We start from the raw sequence: 21,380 nt of genomic DNA on the forward strand, positions 1-21,380 counted from the left end.
AGAATTGATGCTTTTGAACTGTGGTGTTGGAGAAGACTCTTGAGAGTCCCTTGGACTGCAAGGAGATCCAACCAGTCCATCCTAAAGGAGATCAGTCCTGGGCGTTCATTGGAAGGACTGATGCTGAGGCTAAAACTCCAGTACTTTGGCCAGCTCATGTGAAGAGTTGACTCATTGGAAAAGACCCTGATGCTGGGAGGGATTGGGGGCAGGAGGAGAAGGGGATGACAGAGGATGAGATGGCTCGATGGCATCACCGACTCTATGGACGTGAATTTGAGTGAACTCCGGGAGTTGGTGATGGACAGGGAAGCCTGGTGTGCTGTGATTCATGGGGTTGCAAAGAATCAGACATGACTGAGTGACTGAACTGAATTGAACTGATAATTTTTATCAGGGTGGGAAATCTTTGCAGGAAGCCCCTGGCAGAAGTCTCTTTGTGTTTCACTGACCATGATTGGGTTGTATGACCACCACTGGGTCAATCACCAGCAAACTAGATTGAGATTGCCCAATTGGATTAGAACCACTGTGATTCATGTTCTGAGGCTGGGCCCACTGTTGCTGGTAAGAAATTGGAATGATGTTATCAAGAAAAGGGGAGAATGACTATTGAGACAACAACCAACTATCGCAGATTAGATTTTCTGGAAACAGACTATAAGAGAATTTGAGATGTAAGTTATTTATTAGGATCAAAACCTGTGAGAGGAGAGAAGCCTCTAGAGACATAGCATCTAGGGGTGGAGGGAGGGAAGGTCAAGAGAGAGGGGATATATGTATACCTAGGGCTGATTCACTTCATTGTACAGCAGAAACCACCACAACATTGCAAATCAATTATTCTCCAATTAAAAATAAAAGAGACATAGCATCTAAATACAACGTTGCATTCTGGCTGTAATCCTGGAACAACAAAAGGATATTAGGTACAAACCAAGAAAATCTAACTAAACTGTTGGCTTTAGTTAATAGTAATGTATCTGTATTGGTCCATTAATTGCAACAACTACATCATGCTGATATAAGATGCTAGTGATAGAGAAATTGGATATGGAATATATAAGAACTCTGTACTATCTTCTCAATTTTTCTGTGCATTAAACATTATCCTAAAAAAGAAAGTATTTTATAAAACAAACAAACGCCTGTCAAAGGAAGGGGGAGGTAACAGTATTGGGCAGAAGAAAATGTTGAACTGCAGTGCATGCCCAGCAGAACCTTGGCCAGCCCACTTGGGGCTCTGAGATAGTACTGTCCATTTGCATGTCTGGGCTTTATCCTCCGCCTTGCTCAGTCACTAGATGCAGACTATGCCAGGAAGGCCTGGTCATGGGCAGAAGGGCTCTCTAGCTGAGAGAGGCTGGCCCTGGAGAAGCCGACAGCAGGAGGCATCTATCGGCCATGCTCCTTGCAGCTGGGTGGCAGTTCCTCCTTGATGGAGATCTGGGTGGTACATGTCCATGTCCATGTCCATCACACCAGCACTGTGTACCTGAGAACCTCTGTGACAGGTGTGGGGATGTGCCACAACAGCTGCTGGAGGTGCAGCCTTTCTGACACCATGAAGGGCATCAGTAGGAGGCACCTCAGTGAAGATGCCTGGGGAACTTCCTGCCAATCATTGCTGCCACCTCAGAGTCATGGGGTGCCTGTGACCATGCAAGAATTTCCAAGAACTATACCGCAGGGCTTTTAGCTTCAGACTATTTATGAACTCTCTTTACTCCAAAATTACATGTGCAAGTTGGTTATTTAGAACCTTAAATATATTTTTTCCCATAGAGATAGTAATAATTAGATTGACTAGTAAGCCCACAAAATATCACAACATATCTGAAGTGTAGTACAATTTTATCTTTTTTTTTTTTTTACAATTTTATCTTTACCAACTGCTATTTATGAAACTGTTTCTCTTAAGTAAGAGAATCAAAAAGTTAGGAGCTCTGGATTATGGTTGTAGCATGGCTGCTTTCCTAGCTCCATTAGGGCATCTTTTTCTGTTCTGTTGAAGGATGGGATCTAAGTAGATCATCTCTAGAGCTCCTTCTGTCCCTAAATTTCACTCTCTCTCTAAAGTAAACAGTCTGAATTAGGGAACAAAAACCATTTGTATACAATAGAACGAGAACATGGTTATAAATTCATATTTTTCTTGGGCTTCTTCACATGCATAGAATTACACAGTGACATAAAATGGGCCTCCATGCTAAATTTAATGTGGATTTCCCCTGGATTTAACAAAAAGGTCTCTGTCTTTCTCCAAAGAACTGGGCTTGGTTAGACCAGAACAATATTTTACTCAGGGAATACAGTGAAGACAGTCAAATCCCCTTCCCTCCAAACCCTGTCCAAGGCGAGAGCAATGCCCTCCTTGTGTAGTGTTGTTGTGACCATTTATTTAGGCCACAGCTTGTGTTGGTGTTGTTAGTATTCATACCAGAGTATGATTTTGAAACTCTCATTTCTGTTTGTAAGCTAAAAATCAGACATTCTACACTTGTCATTAGAAGTCTTCATGCAAAGCTACTTGTAGTTCTATAGTGAATAGGACCATAGCTTTAGTATCCAGATCATTCAGGAAATGGTCTCAACTCTGGAATGACTCCCAGAGGTGATTCAGGTGAATGTCCCTGCCTTCGCCTGGGTTATCTGGGAAATTAGACAGAGCTGACATGCTCCAGAAAAATAAAACATGTGTTTTGCTTAATGTATGACTTAAGCTCTACTGCCTGAGATCATACAAAAATTACACTGATCACTGACCTGCACTGTGTCACTGAATCTCCTTGAAATTTAACATGAGTCATTGGAACTTATTTAGCTTTAGCTTCTTCATTCATGAAATCAGGGTTGATAAAAGTATTCCAAAAGAGAGGAACATACTTTTCATACTTTTATGTTTTAGTCTTTTGAATGGTAGATTCTCAATTCTCTGTGGTAGAATTCTTCATGATGGCACCCCATGACTTGATGTAGAAGAAATTTACATTTAATTCCCTCAAATCTTAAAGGTACATCACTGTTGACAATGGTCATTAATATGCAAGAATCATAAGTCCCAGTGTACTACCAGCCAATATTTTCAAAATTGCCCCCGATGCATCTTTTTACCAATGCTAATATCTAGTAGGGAGGTATTTCTATCTATACTATTTAAGAAGAGTCAAATAACACCCCATTAAAAAAATAATTTCATCTAACTAAGGCAGAAAGCTTGCTTGCCTCTCTCCCAGCGTGCACCATCTTCTCCTCTGTGGTGTGATCTAATACATGTGTAGAGCTGTGGGTCAGCCTGACCCACCTTTTTGCTTTGGTTTTGTCACCAACTAGCTTGTGGGACCAGGATCCACTGGATGTTCAAAAAATGCTAAATATAAGTTTTTAAAATTCTCTCAGTCTCAATTTTCTTATTGACAAATAAGATAGTTGTCATGTATGGAAGATGCTATTGATTGGCTAATTTTGTAATCATTTTAACCCCCTCTCCTTTTCCTTGTCTACTTCTCAGTAATGGAATAGAGACTGAAAGATGAAATATAACTTTGCTTAGCCTCCATTGCAGTTCTGCCTGCCTCATGTGACCTAAGGGGCAGGCTGCTAAAGGATTTCTGAGAAGGGTGTTTTTCCTAGAGAGAGTGGCAGAGATATGGGGAGAAAACCTGTTCTCTGCCTTCCACTTCCTGCCTTGAAAGCAGTTGTTGGGGGAAAAGGATGCCTGGAATTGTGACAACTGTTCTGCCTCATGTGTAAACAAGCACGAGGATGAAAAGCCAATCCTCTGAGGATGACAAGGCCTGGAGATGGGAATAGGCTATCCCTTGGCCTGTTGCTCACCAATAGACTTATTACATGAAGTAAATCACATGTCTTTAGTTCTTGAGGTCAAACTTAACTCCTTAGCAAAGTCAGCTTTTCTCTTCCTTGAAGCCAAAGTGCATCTGAAGGCATCTTAATGGCTACAAAGGGATGATTTCTAAAGTCACTTTGTTTTATGATTCTTTTTCTTCCAAATCAAGTATCTTTCTTGGTATTATCTAATTATAGGTGAGTTTCATTTCTTTCCCTGTCTTCTTTTGCAGAGGTGCTAATGAGCAGTGAAATAACAATAGAGTTAATTAATAGGAGACAAAAAAAGTAAGAGATGTAGATTTCAAACTAACCCACATTTACATAACCAGAAAGTAATCATGAGGAAAATGCACTGAGGAAACTGGGGTACCTTGGGGTGATCATCTCCATTTCCCTTCTGCATTCTCGGGAGCTATGTGAGCTACGTGAACAGAATATAACAAGAATTTTAGTGAGTCATTCCATCCTATAAAGCAACTTCAGACTTGACAACAACATCCTTCCTCAAATAATTTTTGTATAATCTGTGGAGGAGGGTAGCTTCCATACACAGGATGGAATAGTCATTGAAGAAGGTCGCATTGGGACAATGGGGAAATTAATCTGGCTTTGTATTTGCACTGTGTCTCTAATCCTGGTGTCTGATAGCCCTTTACAAAGTCTAAGAAAATGGAATTGAACAGAGATTGTGGAAGCACCTCTTAGAGTCATTTTCGAGCTGCCTTCATGGAATACTGGCTGGTTTCCTCTGGGAAACAGAGTGCTCGGTAATTTAAGAGGGACAGTGTAAGTTGGCTTGAGAACAGAATTCATACCCAGCATCTGTGAAGGATTTGCTCTATTTGAGTTACTGTGAATGATGGGGCTTTTCATAAATATGCATCATAGCCATATATATCAGGTTGACTAATACAACTCTGCTCAAGGGTTCTTCCTGTCATCTGGCTGACCTGACGTGAGCACTCAGCGTGTGCCTTCTTGTGACTTTGTACATTTGATTAGTTAAGGCCTCCTAGGCCTCACCAAGAAGTGAGTGTTTGGCTAGATACTTTTTAGATAATAATTAAAAAAAAATGATGGATAGTCCAAGTCATTGATAAAGCAGAATTATGTTAAAGGGATGTTTCTCCATCATGCTGCCCTTTTATCATTTTTCTTGCTAATGTCACCTATACACGGAGGTACAAATTTTCTCCCCTTGGGTGTGTGTATGTCAGTTCTCACATTTATATAAATTTGCAGTCAGAGAAAAGGTGCAGTAGCCCTTGAGTTTAGTGCAAATGTAAGAACTCTGGCCCAGAGTTGACCAACTGTGAGAGAGATAATAAAAGGCTGATCCTGAGCTACTTTCATCACCTCTCTGGGCCCAAGTGCCTGATCTGTAGAGTGGACAACTATCTTAAAATTACTTTTAGGATGATTTCTTATAGCTCTAATATGCCATGATTCTATAGAGTCTTCCGAATAAAGGTAAGTCTATTCATTATTTTAAAAAAGTGGTCTTTTAAACTCTGAAAATGATTTCAAGGGAGCAAATCCCTTGTAACTTCAAAAGGATTTTGAGTAATTGCTTTTTCATCACAATGTTTTCTGTAGGCAATGTATGTCCTGATCAAACTCCCACTATATTTCTTTGGCACTTTATTTCTCTTTTAAAATAGTGATGCCTGACACTGCTCTTATAATATAACCATTTTTAAGAATAACACTGAAGCCAAGACTTCCTTTTTTGAAAATGGTTTTACAATCATGTTCCAATGTGCATATTAAAATGAAAACCTAGAGGTTTATTTACAATATAAACAGGATGCAAAACTTGTTTTTAGTGGGGGCAGGAGGAAACTTTGGGAAATGATGGATATGTTTATGGCATAGATTGTTTTGCTGGTTCCACGTGTGTATAAATGCAATTCTGCTGATCATTTTTGCAAAAAGGATTCATATACGTTAAGGAAGCCTGTTGGACCCAAAGCATAGTATGAAAAGTTAAAGTTAAGCAGTCTGAATGAAAGCCTTATTTTATTAAAAAAAAATTAGAAGAGAAGGGAGGGACATGAAAAATAGTAGCAAACATTTCTATGCTGCCACTTTGAATGAATGAAACACTGTTCTATGTGCTTTATGAATAGAAGTATATTTAAAGCTCATAGCAACCTTAAAGACACATGATATCATCATCACCTTGATTTTCTAGTTTAAGAACTAGAGTCATATTGAGATTAAATAGCTCGCTGAAGCTCATTCAGCTAGTAAGAGGCAGAGTTGGCATTTTTGATCCTAGGAGATCTGGCTCCAGAGTCTGTGTTCTTAATCCTGTAACTCTACTACCTTTGTTTAATTCCTCTGATCAGATGCAATCTAATAGTGGGTCCTGATGAACCTCCTGTAAACCAGGGTACAAAGGCATTTAAAGATCCCTTGGATGTCCATATTGTTTTGGCTTGGAATGGAAGGAAAGAATATTGTCCTCTCCATGGCTGAAAGGTTGCTGTGTAGTCATACAATTGCCAGCAACACTATTTGCCTCCTAGGGGTAGGGTTGTCATGATAATAACCTATCTTTCTTCATCTGGTCTCCTCCACGTTCTCCCTCCCATATTCTTAAGCCAGAAAACAAGTGGAACCCCGAAGAGTTTTATAATGATTGTCATTAGGTATACATATGTATAAAACATTTCTGTCCTTTGGAAGTTGATTGGCCAGTCAAAGAGAGGAGAGAGAGAGAGAGAAGACTGTGAACCAATTACACAGTAGTAAGATGTGCTGAGAAACAAGTGTGGGCTGCTCTTGTCCAGGAGGGCTTCACTGAACATATAGATTAAGCTGGGCCTTGAAGAATGATTATGTTTTGGCCAGGCCAGCAGGATGGTCAGAAGTAGAATGAAAGGAAGAGAGGGCAGGGAGTCACTGCAGCTGAAGGGGTACCATCTTTCCACTATCACTGGGAGGGATCTGGGAGGGCTGAAGGACACGAGCAGGGATGGCTTGTGTCCTGCTGCTGCTGCAAAGTGCTCTGATTTGCTCTCCCTAAGTCCCTGCTCTTTCTTAGGCCCAAGAAGATGGACGATGAATATGTTCTTGTGTGCAAAATGGGTGATCTGGGTCCAATGAGACATATGTCTTCTAGTGAGTTCTCTATGAAGCAATGAAAACCGTATTTGAAGAACGTTAAGGGAGTAGCTACAATACCAGTAGGAATTGACATAATGGGTGGATGGATTGAAGCCCTAGGCTATTAAAGCCCCAGTAATTACATAGTGCAATAACATAAAATTCGACAACAGCTACAGTTTACTCTGCACGCAAGAGCTCATGATAACCACGTTATTCCTTTGCAGAAGAACATGAAGTCCTGTATGTGCTTCAGAGGAATTTTCTCATCTGTCAAATGGGGATAATAACTGTCTCTACCTCAATGGGTTGTTGTGAAGATTAAATGAGTTTATATACATAAAGTGCTTAGACTAATCTCTGTTGGTTTATACATCACACATGGAGAAATGATCTTTAGAAGAAGGTACTAGCTAGCTAGCTAACAGAAGTGATACAGGCCACATGTGAAAAATGTATGTTGAAAGAGGTGAGTTTTAGAAATGGGGCTCAGAGGGACAGATCCTTTTCCAGAGCCTAAGGGGGATATACAGAAGACATGCTGATCTCTGTTTCTTTAAGGGGTACATCCTGCAAGGAGTGACTTTCTCTAAGAAATGTCACATGAACCAAGTCTGATTCATTTGAGAACAGTGGGGTATATAAGAAATACAATTTACCTTATTTTTTCATACATTTTTAACAAACTGGTAGTTGTTGAACAAAGCTTTACTATATTTCATATGAAGCAAAAACAAATGGTAGGCTATAAAAATGACCCAAATATGATAACTCAGTAGCTTTTATTCTTGAAAATTATCTGCACTTTGCAGAGGGGGTAAAATGAATCAGAGGACAACATCTTTTTTATAAAGTTAATTTTTATTGAAGTATAGTTGCCATACAATGTTGTGATAGTTTCTACTGGACAGCAAGATGAATCAGTCATATATATATATATATATAGGGGATATATATATATATCCCCACCCTTTCAGACTTTGTTCCCATTCAGGTCAGTTCAGTTCAGTTCAGTTGCTCAGTCATGTTCAACTCTTTGTGACCCCATGGACTGCAGCACGCCAGGCCTCCCTGTCCATCACCAACTCCCAGAGTTTACTCAAACTCATGTCCACTGAGTCCGTGATGCCATCCAACCATCTCATCCTCTGTCGTCCCCTTCTCCTCCTACCTTCAGTCTTTCCCAGCATCAGAGTCTTTTCCAATGAGTCAGTTCTTTGCATCAGGTGGCCCAAGTATTAGAGTTTCAGTGTCAGCCTCAGTCCTTCCAATGAATATTCAGGACTGATTTTCTTTAGGACGGACTGGTTGGATCTCCTTGCAGTCCAAGGGACTCTCAAGAGTCTCCTCCAACACCACAGTTCAAAAGCATCAATTCTTCGGTGCTCAGCTTTCTTTATAGTCCAACTTTCATATCCATACGTGACTACTGGAAAAACCGTAGCTTTGACTAGACAGACCTTTGTTGGCAAAGTAATGCCTCTGCTTTTTAATATGCTGTCTAGGTTGATCATAACTTTTCTTCCAAGGAGCACACATCTTTTAATTTCATGGCTGCAGTCACCATCTGCAGTGATTTTGGAGCCCCCCAGAATAAAGTCTGCCACTGTTTCTACTGTTTCCCCATCTATTTGCCATGAAGGTCACCAGAGTGCATTAAGTAGAGTTCCCTGTGAGATACAGTATGTTCTCATTAGTTATCTATTTTATACCTAGTATCAATAGTGTCTATGTGTCAAGCCCAATAGCCCAATTTCTCCCACCCTACCCTAGACTATAACATCCTGTTTCTTAAAACAAAGGAGTTGAAGCAAAAAGACATAATGTTAACTTTTGTTTAACCTGAATATGATTAGATTATTTTCTGTACTATTCTGCATGTTTGAAATTTTAAAATTTGTCATGTAAAAAGATGTAGCCCTCAGTTCATTTTTTTTTGCCATATAACCAACTTTGCACCATATTCCCACCCACTTGCTCCTGCTTGGGTTCCACAAATCTCTCTATTCCTACTAGAAACAGAGTGTTTTGCATCTTTCTCTTTGGGGATTTCCACTTCAGCCTGACCAGTTTCGGTAAATACTAACCCAGTTTTTCCTTTCATCTCAGCTAGACTACTTGGTAGCAGCTATTTGCAGGGCTTTATTCTGAGAATAAGATGTCTGTACCTACTCCCCAATGACGCAGCAGACATACGAAAGCTAGTAAAAATGAAACTTCTAAGGCAGCCTTGGTCAGGATGAGTGTCAACACCAGGGAGAGTAGTGGTTAGAAGTGTTATAAAGAATGTGAGGCAGTTAAGGTGGTGGAGATGAGGGAAATGTCACCAAAGGAGTAGAGGGTTGGGAGTGATGGAACTTGGCAGCCAGTTCCAGGCCTGCTTCTGTTGCTTTGATGACAGCAAGGTGAGCAAGGAGGCAGTTTGTTGGTTGGGTAAGAGCTAGTTAGATGACTTGTTAGCCAGGTGGCTCTCTGATGCCGACTTGAGTCAACATGCAACTCGAGTTTGTTGGTTTCTAGGGAGGAATGAGGTCCTTTGAGTTTCACAGACTCTAGGGACTGCTTTCTATGCTGGCATATCTGTCAACAGTACTGAGCCCAGTTCAAAGTAAGTCCTCCCAAACGCTTGTTGACTGACTGAATGATGACTGTAGACACAATGCAGCCTTAACTATAAATATTAAAATCAATAGTAGGCTTTCAGCAAATATAGGCTTTATGGTTTCCCTGTTTCCTTCTTGCTGTATAGAGTGTCCAGGGTCTGTGCTCCTTGGCAGAAAAGTTAGAGTGTGTGAGGATATGCTCTGAAGCTTGTCCTTTCACCCTCACCTGGTCAGTTTCCCCTTGAATTCTCTGATTGCCTTGAATCCATTTTAAAATGTTCAGCCCCTTAAAGAGACAGCCCCTGTCTTCTGCAAGCTCTTGTGTATCCTGCCAGGACCTTGCTGGCTTTCAATAAGTTGTCTGGTGAGTTCCAGTTGGTTGACAGATACAAAAAACAGCTGTGATTTCCAGAGAGAAAAAAATCTGTGATTGCTGAAATCTGTTATCTTTGACTCTGTATTGTCTTTTATCTGTTGCTTTAGATAACAGGCTTCACTGTTTTGTATTTTACAGTCAAATAAACTAATTAAAGATCACCCTTTGACTGTTTTGCTATCTCAGTGTACTTACTTTGATTGCTCCCTGCAAATAGTTTGCTTCCAGTATTTTAATTATGAATTCCAAATGGCATCTTAAACTTGCTTGAGAAAGAAAGTTGAAAAGTATATTTTTAAAAACATACACATTGGTCTTCATTGATTTACTCTTTTAGTCAACAAAAATACAAGAAGCCACTCCCTAAACTGCATCTTCCTGGATTAGTTGCTTACCCATCTCTTGCCGTCTCCGTTTTCTCCTATGAAAAATAGAACCAGTAATACTATTTCTCAGACAGATTGCCATAGAGAGGAAAATGCTCAGCATAAAAAAACTTGCCCTCAAGATTACAATGACTTAGTTGGGCAATATATATATATATATATATATATTTAATTTTTACTTTTTGGCTGCACAACCCAGGATCAAATCTGTGCTCCTTGCATTGGAAGTGCAGAGTTTTAAACACTGGACCTTCAGGGAAGCCCCAAGTTGGGCAATATTGACTCAAAATAATGCTAAATAACAGCAGAGAGTGGAGTTGCCGAGTGTGTGTACTGATGACACACACTCTGCAGCAGTCAGCCCTTCTCTCTCGTTTAGGAATGATTTTCTCAGTCCCGTCCTTGCCGAGTTCTCACTGGCTGAACTCCCCGCTCATCCAAAGACCCCGTTTGCTCCCAGTTCTGCCTCCAGGCTCTTCCTCAGCAAGCAGCATCCTGGCCAAGCCCTGAGCCTTGAGGCTGTGGTGTCCATTGCCCTCTTAACCACACAAGTCTCTCCTTCCCTAGGACAAGTAACATTTTTCACTTGCTCTGACATAGGCTTGTCTAATGAGAAAGTAGCCCCTTTGGTTGCCAGGAACAAAACTCTTGCTAGCTTTTTACTGAAAACTTGTAACCAGCTCTAGCCATCAATATATGTCAGTCTGAGAACATCAGTTAGAAAGCAGAGTACTGGATGTGGTGGGCTGACTGGCTTTTGCCAGAGGGTGTCAAGCAATAGAAAATTTATCTCTTCTCTAGAGGGCCTTTTTGTTTCATCCACTATATAGTTGAATCAAATTAAAAAACTATATTTTAAACCCTTTGTATTTCCTCCATAAATGATGTGGAAAATCAGAGATAACTGGATGAAATGCAACAGAGTATAAGACTTCCACTTGTTTAACTTTCTTTCCAGCACCTGGTACTGTTAGTCTTAACTTCAGTCATCTTGGTACGTGTATTGGAGTTTCCCACTGAAATTTTTATTTGAATTTTTCTGATGCTTAAAGACAGATTCAGTGCTTTTTCATGTTTATTGGCTGTTTCAGTTCAGTTCAGTCACTCAGTCGTGTCCGACTCTTTGAGACCCCGTGAATCACAGCACGCCCTGTCTATCACCAACTCCCGGAGTTCACTCAAACTCATGTCCATCGAGTCGGTGATGCCATCCAGCCATCTCATCCTCTGTCGTCCCCTCCTCCTCCTGCCCCCAATCCCTCCCAGCATCAGGGTCTTTTCCAATGAGTCAACTCTTCGCATGAGGTGGCCAAAGTATTGGAGTTTCAGCTTTAGCATCAGTCCTTCCAATGAACACCTAGGACTAATCTCCTTTAGGATGGACTGGTTGGATCTCCTTGCAGTCCAAGGGACTCTCAAGAGTCTTCTCCAACACCACAGTTCAAAAGCATCAATTCTTCGGCACTCAGCCTTCTTCACAGTCCAACTCTCACATCCATACATGACTACTGGAAAAACCATAGCCTTGACTAGATGGACCTTTGTTGGCAAAGTAATATCTCTGCTTTTCAATATGCTATCTAGGTTGGTCATAACTTTCCTTCCAAGGAGTAAGAGTCTTTTAATTTCATGGCTGCAATCACCATCTGCAGTGATTTTAGAGCTGAAAAAAAGTCTGACACTGTTTCCCATGAGGTGATGGGACCAGATGCCATGATCTTCGTTTTCTGAATGTTGAGCTTTAAGCCAACTTTTTCAGTCTCCTCTTTCACTTTCATCAAGAGGCTTTTGAGTTCCTCGTCACTTTCTGCCATAAGGGTGGTGTCATCTGCATATCTGAGGTTATTGATATTTCTCCCAGCAATCTTGATTCCAGCTTGTGCTTCTTCCAGCCCAGTGTTTCTCATGATGTACTCTGCATAGAAGTTAAATAAGCAGGGTGACAATATGCAGCCTTGAGGTACTTCTTTTCCTCTTTGGAACCAGTCTGTTGTTCCATGTCCAGTTCTAACTGTTGCTTCCTGACTTGCATACAGGTTTCTCAAGAGGCAGGTCAGGTGGTCTGGTATTGGCTGTTTAGATATCCTCTTTTGTGGAGTTCCGCTTCAGATGTTTTTGCCCACTATTATTGGATTGCCTGTTTTTTTTTCTCACTGATTTGTATGAGTTCTTTATATTTTGAATACATAAGCACTATAGAGACAAAAAGGAAAAAGAAAGTGGTTTACTGGATGAAGGGAGTGTTATATGTTCCACTTGTGGCAAAGGACAATTGGCTTTTGACATTAGTGAGGAAGTAAGTCCCTCTATGGTCTAAATATGTCTAACCTGAATTTATCTTTGTCTTTTCTGTTATCCTTTGCCTTTGGGGTTGCTGATTTCAGGTATTTCTAGTTTGCCCTTTAAGCCCAAACTACATCGATTTTATGCATTTTTATTTTGTTAGTCATTTTATTCCTTATGATATTCATAAGCATATTCTCACTAATCTAATGCTTACCCCAGGGCACTCTGTATCAGTATTTTTATTACTTGCCATAATATAGTTTGTGCCACTTCTTAAAGGTTACAGAATGAACTAGGCTTGTTTTTGTGTCTTTGGAATGACAGATGTTAGGCGAGTTTCTTATCACTGAGAAGCATTGGGAAGGTATAGTGAATAACAGGTACAATCTAAAATTAAATGGTTTGTGGCACTTACCTTTTCATCGGAGTTCAGCAAGAATACGTGCTGTTTCCCATGGAGCTTCAGCATCAGGCAAAGGCATAGATCTGTCACTTGAACCACTTGCTGGCTCTGAGACAAACAACACTTCCGGTTTATTGGTTTAAACAGGAAAAATTGAGCTAATTCCTAACCCAATCATAGCCTTCCAGAATAGAGATGTGTTAAAAAAAAAACAAACAATGAACCCAAAATGGAGTAGCTTGTGCTAAGCCTCATGGAGACTTAATGTTGAACCTAATTATAGTTTCAGCCTCTCCCAGAAATGTGAGCTTTAATCAGTCAGTATGGAATTACCTGGTCAGCCCTAGCAGACCTGCTGCCTGCTAGACCCCTGCCTTCCCCCAAAGGAAGGTGACTTTGCCTGAAATAATCCCTTCTGCCTATAAAAGCTTTCCATTTTGTACAGTTTCTCAGAACTCTTTTCTATCTGCTAAAATGGGGTGCTGTCCCATTCATGAATCATTAAATATTTAAAGTTATTAGATATTTAAAGTTATTCAGTTGAATTACATTTTTTAACAGATTGTTGGACACTCCCCAGACTCTTAAGAACTGGAAGGAGGCCATCCTGGGAGGGTGGAACTGTATCTCTCCATCGATGCCTCCTCCACCCTCAAATATGGGCAAACTGGTTAAAACAAACATCAGGGGTAAAGTCATCTTGACATGGAATGAGCTGAGAAGGATGGGCAAAGTCTCCTACATCCAGTTGCCTGGGAGGGAGTGAGGTAGTGGCAGCCAACATGTAAGTAGTTTTTTCTTTCTTCCTTTCAGATTCTCCATGGGAGGTCTGGACTCAAGGTACTCAAATTCCACATATTTCAACAGGGTGTGTCAGTTCAAAGGCACAGAGCAGAGCTTTAGCACAGGGGAAATTGAGCTCATTAATGTTTTCCCGTGCACACACTGGAAAGCCCGAAAGACGATTTGCATGCCTAATGATTGTACTTCAGTAGAGCTTCCCTAGACATTTCCAAGCCCTTGCTGATCTGCACTTCTGATCCCCTCTAGCATCTGATCCGAATCGCACACCCTACTCAGTTATTCACAACTCCAGCCCTGGAAGTGCTCATGATCAAGAGGGCTTAGCTATTGTACATAGATGCTTGTGTACACATCTCTGCTCCCCAACCCAATTATACATATATTGAGTGCAGATAGGATCCCTATTAGGCTTTGTATTTCTGAAGCACCTAAGACAATACACCTAACTCATTGCAGCATTAATCCCTGTCTTCCAGATAAGGCAGTTTGAAAGAGAGAAATAGGAAGAATAGAAAAAAGACTCTTGTTTTCAGGGGGATCATCATTCTTTCCAAGTCATAGTACTGGGAATGGCCTCTCAGCAAACCAAGAGATGAAAGCAGAGAAAAGAATGCTTCCCAACTGTCAGGGTATATATACAAAAGATGGAACACATACATAAGGGTTGGTGAGACCAGAAAGATCTATGTCAGTTAAAGTTCCCTAGTCAGTGTGACCACAAAGTTCAAGGGATACTTTGCGTTGCCCAGTCAACTCACTATTGCTGTAGATGTCTATTCTACACTTTCTCTTTCCTAAACCATAAACACCTCCCACTTCCTTACTCTCAGCTGATGATCTTGCTTCTTATTTCTTGTTAAGAAAATAGATGTAGTCAGAAGAGAACTTCCATAAGCCTCTACCACCTGAACTCCCCGCCTCCCCATCTCCATCTGCATCCATATTCCCTGTCTTCCCTTTTGTGATCCCAAATGAATTGACACTGATCCTGTCTAAAGAAGGCCAACCCATATCTTCTGAGTGATTTTGTTTTGTTCTGTTTTCCACATTATTGTTTTTCCCCCTTTCTCCTGGAACATTCCCATTAGCCTGCAAATCAAAACAAAACAGATCTTTCCTTGACCCCAAGTTCCCTTCCATCTACCTCCTCAGTTTTCTGCTTCTTTTTATAGCAAAATGTTCAAAAGAATTATATTTCATCCTTGAATCCATTTCCTTTCCTCCTATTCTCTCTCTCGAACCAATTTAAACAAAGTTTATCCACACCACTGTCCCGAACAGCTCCCTTTATTGTCACCAGTGAGCTCCACATTGCTGAATCCAGATATCAACTCTCAGCCCTATCTGATGTCAACACAGTTGATCACCCCCTCTTTTTTGAAACACTTTCTTTACTTAGCCATTGGAGACGATCTTTGAATCCCTTCCTACCTCATTCAGTCACTTTTGCTGGATCCTCTGAACTCTAAGTGATGGTAGACCCCTATGCTCAGCACTCGGACCTCTTTATCTGCATTGGCACTCACTCACAAGTTGACCTCATCCAGGTGCATGACTGTAAATGCCATGTATAAACTGATAATTCCCTAACTGATAAAAACTCCTCTTAATCTGTGACTCCGTAATCTGTAAATCCTGACTGCTCCTGTAACTCCAGTGCTGAAAATCTGTTGCCTACTTGTCATCTCCATTTGGATACAGAATAAGTATCTCAAATTAACCTTTGCAAACAAACTTCTGACATCTCACTGCCTTTCTATTTCAGTTCAAGCTACTACTATTATCTCTTGCTAACCAGTTGGAATTGCTCATTAATGGTTTTCCCTGCTTTTGCTTTTATCCCTCTGCAGTATATTCTCCACATAGCAGTCAGAGATTTACTTTTTAAAATAAAGTCAGATCATATTATCTCTCTTGTTAAAGAGAAAACCACAAAGAGGTTTTTAAAGAGGCCCCCAAATGGTATCACTTGTGCTAAAGTTGATGATACCAAACCTAGACTTATTACCTGATTTACTTGCAGTTTTTGCTTTCTCAGAAATGTAATCTTAATCAACCAGTCTGAAATTGTCTGATCAGCAGCAATGAGGTTATCTGTCAAGTGGTTCCTTTCCATCTCGCAGAGGAAGAAGAGGCATGTGCATGATAAAATCCTTGCAGGTTCCTTGTTCCACAAAAGATGTCCTGCCTAAAAATAGTTGTTTCTTTTCTTTCACTCATATCTCCCTCGTTCCACCTCTCTCCCCTTAAAAACCTTCCATTTTGTACAACCTCTCAGAGCACCCTCCTAGGGTTAATGAGTTGCTGCCCAGTGCATGAATTGCCTAATGAAGACAATTAGATCTTCAAATTTACTCAGTTGAACTTTGTTTTTAACACTCTGCTCAAACTCTCCAATGGCTTCCTATTTCTTTCAGAATAAATTCTAAAGTTGTTACCATGGCTGTCAATCCATTCAGGCTGCTATAACAAATTACCATAGATCAGGTGGCTTGTAAACAACAGAAATTTAATTCTCACATTTCAGGAGGTTGCAAGTTCAAGGTCAGGGTGATAGTATGGTTGAGTTCCAGTGAACTCTCTTCCAGGTTGCAGACTGCTAACTTCTCACATAGAGGGATGGGTGAGGGACCCCTCTGGAATCTTTCATAAGGGCATTAATCCCATTCATGAGGGTTCTACCCTCATGACCTAATCACTATCTAAAGGCTCCACTTACTAATACCATCATGTTAGGAATCACGATTTCAAAACATGAATTTTGGGGGAACACAGACATTTGATCTGTAACAAATGCTCTATCTAGTCTAGACTATATCACCTCTCTCAGTTTCTGTCCATGGCCCTGTAATCACTCCACTCCAGGCAGCTCTTTAAACACCTAAGCAAACCTCCTCCTCAGACTTCTGCATTTGCTGTTCCTTTTGCCAGGAGAGTTCTTCACCTGGAATCTCTACTTCCTTTGTGCTCAAATGTCTGTTTAGAGATGCCTCCCCTGAATACTGTCTACTTTATACCAAGTAGCCCTTATTTCCTCATTTCCTCTCACTCCCTGTCCCTTACCTTCCTTTATATATATATATATATACACACACACACATACACACACACACACACACACACACATATATATATATTTTAAATAGCTCTTGTCATTTGACATTTGTATGGAATTACATACAGATTGGTAGGATCCTGGTAGGAAATAGATGACACATTCGTTGATGTAATTTAATGAAAAAACTATTTTCAAGGATGTGGGCAGAGTTAAGAGACCAACCGGAGATGGTTAAGCATTAGGGTTTGGCAACAGGGGAAGCTATCTTAAGGAAAGCTTGGTGGTCCTGATAGGATGAGAAAGGAAGCTGATACTGGAACCCAGAGAGAGCTCTTGCCATGGTGGAGAGGCCTTCCATGGAGATGTGGCTTTAGGTAGAGGAACATAGCCACTGCCAAATGACCATCAGGCAGAAGGAGGGCCAGGGGAGCAAACACTGTCTGTCTCATCTTGACCTCCTATTCCTTGTTGGTGCCCTCATTGGACAAACCCATCCAAAAACCAATGGTCAAGGAAGCCCAAGTGAAGCAGCAGGTAGAGGTCAGCTTCCTGGGGCACGGAGCAAGGTGGAAAAGAGTGGGGAGTAGCAAAGACGGACTGTCCAGCACTCGCTGTATTTGTTAGTTGATTTTTCTCTCATTAGATTGTAAGCACTGTGGAAGCAGGAACTAAAACAGTGCCAGGCACAAAGGAGGTGCTCAATAAACATTGTAAAGTGAGTGAATGATTGACATGTGGGCTGTAGTTAGATGGGCAGCAAGGTATGATCTGTGAAGGCATGACCCCTGGGACCATGTGCTTAAGGGTAGGGAGTCACTTGGAAAACAGCCATCGTCAGGAGCAAGTGGGCAAAACTGTACACAGAGCTCATCCCAGAGCAGGCAAAGCGGTCAGTCCCCTGAAACTGAGTCGACTATGGCATTATGTGGGACATACGAATGTGCTGAGAGGGTAAAAGCTGCCAGTTGCAGCAGCAACGGCTGTTATAGCAGAGAAAATTCGCTGGTAGAAGGAGAAAGTTCTTCCATTGTAATCACTAGAAATAAAATCACAGAGAGACCCTAAGATTAACATAAAAAACCCCAAGCAGGTAAACTTGATCCCCTTTGTGGCACAGCCATGATTGGGGTATACAGGCTGCCCCTCATCTGTATAGGCTTAGCACTGTAGCTTCTGACAGGCAGACCTGGTGCCTTAACCATTTCCACAGCAAAAAATTTAATCATATTTGTGTTTTATGATTTTTTAAAAAGAGTCGATGAAAGACTCTATAGGGGAAACAGAAGAAGTAATTTCTATTGCATACTACTTGGTTGTTGTTTTGTTACTCAGTCGTGTTCGACTCTTGCAACCCCATGGACGTTAGCTCCGCTGTCCGTGGGATTCCCAGGCAGGAATACTGGAGTGGGTTGCCATGCCCTCCTCCAGAGGATCATCCTGATCCAGGGACTGAACCCATGTCTCCTACATTGCAGGCGGATTCTTGACTGTCTGAGCCACCAGGGAGTTCCTACACTACATAGCAAGCAACTGCAAATGTGTTCAGTAGACAAGTTTGTCCAAATCCTTTTCTCCTTCTCCATCTCTTCCACCTTCTCAGAAGAGACAGCTCAGTTCAGTCCCAAACTTGTATATCTACTTAGTCTGTAAAGCAAAGACCCTTTCTGAAGGGCAGTTTAGGGACCACCTATCATTATCAGGGAAGGTCCTCAGGGGGTCCCACCCTCAATTCAAAGAGCAAATAAAATATTTCTGCTAAGCACTCACATAGTCTTCCTGGTAAGAGGACCATAAATGGAATTTTCTCTAACTTATTACACATATGTGTAGGCCATTCATCCTCTTCCTTCTCATCTCATTCATTTTGCTGTTTCTTAAATCTTAAAGAAGCCCCTCGGGTACTGTAAACCAGATAGCTTGAGCTGAGTGGACTCAATTCACCACCCAGCATGGATGTATGTGCTGAGGCAGGACAGCCCCATTGGAGGCTGCCAGGCAGCCTGTTCCACAGATGTTGGGTATGGCTCTGGCACCAGCTGTGTTACACAGCCGGGGGAAAAATCGGCAGTAAGAGGCACGGCCCTGTAAGAACCTTCACTCTTTCTTCAACCCCAGTGTGGAAGCATAAGATTATGTCAAAATGAATGATGGAGACAAGACAGGTACTGATGGGGGAGGGAGACAGCGCACGAATAAGAAGGATCGGGTTGGAAAAGTCTTCTGGGGTACTTGGGTACACATGGGTATGAAACGCAGTTTACGTCAGCGGCTGTATGCATCTCACCAGTTGGGAAGACATCTGAAAGCTCTGGGTTACTGAAGAGCTTGCTGTGTTCACAAAGCAGAGAGAAGTATTCAAGATGTCTTTGAAGCTAACTCAGCAGCAGCAGCAGGAGGCCAACAAGGAGGCAGTGGGGAGACCGGTCTGGCTGAAGCAGGAGCAGGGGAGCCTGAGGGCAAGATGGTAGGGAGAAGGCAGAGGATGAGGGACTGGGATTTCATACTTTCTGTGAAAATGCCCTTAAAAATCCAATCATTTTCAAGTTTTGAGATTTTTAAGAAAAGCCTTTACATGAAAAAGTAGAATTCATGCTTTTATTTATGCCTTGTAACATAAAAGAACCTTCTTTCAACAAATTCACTATGTCCACTTTTCCCGGCAGAGTTAATATGGATGTGCTGCATTTTTTGTGCTCTGGGGTATATGACCTGCCTTCAGAATCTTTATAACTGGCTTACTCTTTGGGTTCACACCAAATCAAAATAACCCTTGAGTTCCATCAGCGAGGGTGAGGGGCAGGAGGAGCCTTGGTTGGATGTGAACTCCTGGGGGAACCTGCTGGTGTTGGTTTACTCTGATTGGCTGACATTCCCGAGCACTGACTTGTCTCCAGATTCAAGGCTGGAGGATGGAGAATGATTCAAATCTGCCCTGAACTTCGATGACCTTGAGCTTCAAGAGCTGGGATGTCCCAGGGACCTAGCCTATGGAGGGCATCAGAAGAATCAACCTGCAGTTGAGTGGTCCACCCTTAAACAGAGATATAATCCAGACCCACATGTGGGAAGTGAAATGGCAGAGCCATGTGTGATGTGGCACAAACTGTGGGTGGGTGAGTTCACGGTAAATTCCATTAAGATGCAACACTGCTTCATACTTCTAAAAGCACAGGATACCCTGAATCTTGGTCTGGGAGACAGACTCTCCCTGACGGCGTTTCAGCAAACTTCTTTGAACTGTCGGGAGTGTTAGAGGCAGCGAACAAGGGGCAGCTGGTGCGTGTCCGGTAGACAGATTTGAGTGTAGGAAGCTTCCAAACTCTGCCCTGCACTCAACTTCTTGGCCCAGAGCAACTGCTCAGAAGAGGGGGAAAAAAAAAAGACATCACAAGCCTCCTTTATGACTTACGATTCTCTTCACTTCCTGGTACCTCCACTGGTATGTGATGTTCTGGGTTATCCTTCCTTGAGTTTCTGCCTCATTCAAGATGTCTGAAGCAAGACTCAGTAGAAGCCAGGCTAGGACAGAGGGTAGGTCTATCTCCATTCATATTTACAAAGGCTGCTTAAAAAAAAAAGTGAATTGTGGCATCCCAATACCCAGGTGACATGAGGGCTGCTACAAATCGCCTCCTTGGGCACAGCAGTTCCGGGTGGTTTTCTGTCCTTTGTCTTCGCTTCAGTTACCAATTCCTTCAGGCTGTATTCCTTCCTCCCTCCCTACCTTCTTTCCTTCCTTTCTATTTTTTTTTTCCAATCCACATATTTTACATAGGGCCTGACCCTGTCAGTACTCCAGGTTTGATTAACTTAGGCAAACCCTTCATCGTACCCAGCTGCCGATTTCAGATGCAGGCTAGGGAGATAAAAAACTGTCAAGAGGGGAAAATGGATGAGCAGCAGATAAATGGGGGGAACGGCAATTTGCTCAGGCACGGCCTGCCACTCGGCTGGCTTATAATTAGAGGCATAAGAAATGTGTTTTTCCCTCCCAGTTTCGGACTGTCTTTCTTTTCCACAAAAACATCTGAATCCTGTCTTTAGTGTGATCTTGTGCTTTTCGGCTGGCAGTTCTACTATAGCCACCAACTTAGGGACTGCTGAGAGAAGCCAGATAGCTCTGCCAGAGAAAATGCATTCCTGAACCTGACATCTGGGTCTTGCAGCTGGAGGGAAGAAGGAGACAAAAAAGAAACAGTCCTGAGTGTCATCAAAGGCAGTTGATGGTGCCAAACGAGTATGGAAATTACATACAGTACAGATGCCATTTTCAACATCAGACAAATAATGCAGCTATTTAGGAAAAACAAAGATGTGCTTAGAAATTGATCATCCGTGTACGTGCAGTGAAAATGTTCATAGTTTCCAGAGTGCGATAGAAATGGGCTAAGTGCTCATTTCCAAACGACTCACAATCTTTTCTGACTACAATTCTAAAAGATTAAGGCTGAAGTAGTCAGAGTTTGCCATCTTCATCCCTACTGCTGCCCGCCCCCTCTGC

The sequence above is a fragment of the Bison bison genome, unplaced genomic scaffold, assembly GCF_000754665.1.
Source record: "Bison bison bison isolate TAMUID 2011002044 unplaced genomic scaffold, Bison_UMD1.0 scf7180017864330, whole genome shotgun sequence".
NCBI classification, from domain to species: domain Eukaryota; kingdom Metazoa; phylum Chordata; class Mammalia; order Artiodactyla; family Bovidae; genus Bison; species Bison bison.